At 43.4% G+C, this 4389-nt stretch overlaps 1 long non-coding RNA gene across 1 annotated transcript; it reads right to left on the reverse strand.

The window, feature by feature from the left end:
• Positions 919 to 3300, reverse strand: LOC110398761. Its single transcript, XR_002438602.1, has 4 exons — positions 3253 to 3300; positions 3051 to 3157; positions 2358 to 2441; positions 919 to 1574 (listed from the first exon to the last, which is right to left on the reverse strand). It is a non-coding gene; the product is annotated as an uncharacterized LOC110398761 (long non-coding RNA).

A 4389-nucleotide genomic window follows, 5' to 3' on the forward strand; every position in this document is an offset into this window, starting at 1 on the left:
CACACCAGTCCATCCCCAGGTCAGGAACAATTACTCTGGGTTCAACTTAATTATGCTAATCAAGCAAGCAATTAGAGGGATTAGGATGAGTGACTTGCAGAGATAAAGAAATAGCTAGCCTTTTTGGTAAGAAGGATATTTGTAATTAATGTGAATGGAGAACTGAGAGCTTAGTTTTGGCTGACAGAGGAAGAGATGGAGGCAAAGGTTAAAATAAAAATCTCCAGTTGAGTCTATGGCTTTAGATATATGAGGGGAGGTATGATTTTTAGATTTGGGGTTCATAAAGAGCTTACACTTTGCCATGCATAAAAGCCTGTTTTGGCTCAAACATCTCTTCCAGAAATGGTGACTGTGTTGAATGAGTCTTAACTTGAAGAGCTGAGGCATATACTATGTCTCTTGAAAGGCATTTTACCATGTCAGTGACCTTGAGTGGAAAAACTGAAGGCAAGAGAGAGAACATCTTTCTTAGAGCAATGGCTGCTCCTGGATAAAGGACATGTTCTTGGCCCTTCCTTTCCTTTCAGGACTGAAATAGAAACAGCAGACTTTGAAGTAAGTCCTTTAAAGCAAAGTAAAAGCCAAGTTGATAATAACTTCTCAATATTTAATTACATGAATATCAGTGAGGTCGTCTTAGAAAGAAAAGTATCTGATACCTGTGAAATAGAGGATGGAAGAAAGAGTGGAAGGAGATGTTTCTGAAGGAAGCAAGATTTTAACATGTCCTTTCGACGAAGGCTGCTTTAGTGGCTGCAGCTTTCCCTGCCTGGAATGAAAAAGCATCAGTAGGCCAGGCCTGAAGGCATCATCTGTTGTCCTGCTCTGTTTTTTCCCTCCAAACTTTACTGTCACAGAATGGCTTTGACAAAGCAGCAGCAAGTCAGGCTGGAAAAATTCCTCAGAAATAGAAAAGTCAAGAAGTATTCTAGTCAAAAAACAGCTTCCCAAGGCTGGTGACGTACTTCAAGATGGTGAATAATCGATCTCAACAGCGGAAGGGGAAAAGAAACAACAAAACTATCTGCTCTTCCCTCTGGCAGGCTCCAGCGCCTTGGGAGATAGCTCCACTGACTCATTCAGAAAGCAGTTTTCAAAATATGACTCCTTCACTTGGATCTAGACAGCTCCTTTCCCTGGGAATTTCAACCCACCTCCCCTGCTCAGCAAAGGCAGGGTAGGGAACCTGCCCTTCTCCTGACAGCCAGCTTGGATCTTTTGGCAAAAGCACAACCAGCTCCTTAGTTTCCAGTTAATTCCTAAAAAAAGCTGGGATCTGATGTTTGGAAGTCGCTCCAATGGGATCTTTATCTGCAGTAGTGAGCCACGTGACATAGTAAATAAACAGATAACAAAATATCAGAAACACAAAACAGAAGAACTTTCTGGTTCTGTTTTTTTTTTCCCCATGAAACATTTGTTTCTCCCTTTGCATGCATCTTCTGCAGACAAACAAGGAAGTAGGGAGCAAGCAGGAGCTGGGGCCTGTGCATCTGTTTTCCAGGAGACTGGGTCAGATCTGCAGGGCTGGCATTGCCTCATCTGTGCTCCTGGCTGATGACAGCTGACAGCTGTAGAAGGCAGAGTGGGAAACAGGGAGACAGGCTTACTGTGAAAGGAAAGGGAGCTGGGACCACAAAAAACAGGCTGATGATTGTTTTGCCAGTAGATTTCCAATTCCAAATCTACATGTAATGAATTGAAATCTGAAATGGTGTTTAGCAAACCCCACTTGCCAGGCCAAATTAGTGGCTTTGCTAGTTGCTGGTGGCAGCTCTTTAAAACGCTTAAAGAGGAGCTCCTTTTAAATATGTGGCATCAATAGGATGTTTTCTCAACAGTAGCACTTTCTTGCTGGAGCGCAGCAATAATTTTTGTACCCTTTGGTCTCCCACAGCTGGTAAACCAGAAGAAAATGACAGCACAAAATGCAGCCAAGCTCCTTGGAAATGTAAATAGACCGGAACCACTGGTGTCCTCTTAACACGGCATCAATCACTGCTGGGTGCTGGAATTGGCTGAGTGTTCATTACAGTCCATGCAACCAACACAGGCAGCAGATGGAGCAGGTTTAAGACCTAATAGTGGAGTTTTGGCAGTATGCATGATTCTCTGCAGAAAATAGGGCACAGATAAGGTCTACTTTGACCTTCTCACTCAGTAACTGCAAAATCCTTCTGTTTTCAGACCAGCTTTGTATTTACAATCAGTCTTTGTTACATGGTTTGGAGACCATGCTGGTACTTAGGCTGGTCTCTGTTAGCTGAGCTTCCTGTGGATTTGCAGTGAAGTAGTAGACAGGAAACCACCTCAACTACTGGTGGTCTCTTCTCAACAAAAGTTAATCCATTTACCTTTCCCAGACTGTTTCCAAAAACAGCTGTCTTTGGAGACTCTTCTGCAGGTGAACGGTCGCTTCAGGTGCTCAGCACAACATCCTTCAGCCACAAGAAAAGAATCAGATTAGCCCATACTGGAAGATCCCTCAATGCTACAGAGCCTTCTCCCAGAATACAGGAAACATCAGGAAATATGATATCAGTGTCTGGCTCTTTGTGAATGGGAGTGTTGTGAGATGCTTTGACCTGGTGATGAAGTGTAGGGTGGCTTTTAGCTGTTGTATATTCTGACTGATATACTGCCTCCACCAACCAAAGAGTGAGATGAACACTGCTGCTGACTGAAAAGCAAAGGCAGTGATTCTTTTACAAAAAAAAACAAACCAAAAAACTGATAAATATGAGTTTAACACTGTGGTGTACCTCTGGTTTCAGTCAAAGAGCCCTTATTAGTTGTTAATGGTCCTTATTAGGAGGTATGAGCATATGCAATTTCTTGGGTGTGCCATCTTTTTCTGAGGAGAACAAGCAACAGTGGATGGATCTACACACAGCCTTTTCCAGGGGTCTGCCTCTCAAGGAGCTGTCACTTACCACCTCTTCTTCCCTACTGACTATTAAGAGAATATGTCAAAGAAATGCTTGTTTTGCAAGTGTCTAAAGTGATGCAAAGTAAACCCCACCTATGTGGTCTTAATGGGACCTTACCACGTGTCCAAGCCCGGTGGGCTTCATGTGTCTTCAGCTATGACTATATGAGAATATTTCTCCTTGTACACTCAGAGGCTTCAGTAAGGTCTCTGGTGGATGTGTACCTAGAAGACATGTTCAGTGGAAGCCATAAACCCAACTAATGCAGTAATTCACAAATCAGTAAATTTCAGGTTTTTTCCCCCCAATAGAGCATTACCAGTCTACATAGACATTGAACAGAACACCTTTCTTCAGTGTTCTTGTCCTTTGAGTTCTGATTGTGATGTCAATGTGGATAGGTCTGGTAAGTATTTCTCAGGAGACACAGATCTGTGACTTTTGATTTCTCTTGGCCAAGTGTACACAGCACATGGCTGACTGCATTTCTGTGTTAATCAGTGAGTAGGTAATACGTGATCCTAGTGGACACAGGAGGCCAAAATTCTGTGTTGAAGGTTATGTTGTGGCTGTAGTTATATCAGCAACACTGCTTTTAGAGCTTGTTTTGCTGAATAACTCAAGGGATGAAGTCTGAGCTGTGCTCAGAGGAATAACACATTGCTATATTATTCTGATTACTTGAAGTAAGAACATGCCAATTCTTTGATGTCCTTGTGGAATGTTTGTTTCTCAGCCAATTGTTATTGCAAAGCTTGCTTTTTCTATGTGTGCCAGGTGGTTTTGACAGTCACTGCTTTTCAGGTTACTGCCTCTTTCATGCCAAGAAACAGCAAGGGTCATGTGATACAGCTGTCCAGAGAAACTGCTGTGGAGTTGATGTCTCTGAGGGCTCATACATGCTGGAACTGATTAATAGCTGTGCTGATGGTAATACAACAAGATTTCTTGCCAGTTGTAACGCTATAATGTCATGGAAAGTACAGCTATAATAGCAGGGTGGCAAAGCCTTTGGCTACAGCAAATGAGAACAAGCCCAAATGCAGCAGCCACAGATATAGACATGAAGGAAAAGAGCTACTCACCTTTGGAAGGCCTCAGGTATACAGGAATCTCCAACAAGAGATACCCTTAATGATGTCTGGGAAGGGGTGGATCCTGGCTCCACCCCTTCCAGTCACTCAGGTGCACTGCATGCACCTGAGCTCCCCTGAGTTGGCCTTGCCTTCCCACCAGGTGCTCAATCACTGCTTCAGGCTGTGATTTAGCAATTCTGCTACACCAGTGTAGGAGGATATTAATGCCACCTTTGTCTTTTGAGATACTTGTCACATGCTGCCTCCAGGAAGAGTAGCTGGGAGCCAGAACCCAGCCTGGGAGCTATTACATGTCCTTTTCTTCTCTGTTAACTGCAAGTGGAGTTGTGGGGCCACAAAATTAGGGAACAGCATGACAA

Source organism: Numida meleagris, chromosome 4, assembly GCF_002078875.1.
Source record: "Numida meleagris isolate 19003 breed g44 Domestic line chromosome 4, NumMel1.0, whole genome shotgun sequence".
NCBI lineage: Eukaryota > Metazoa > Chordata > Aves > Galliformes > Numididae > Numida > Numida meleagris.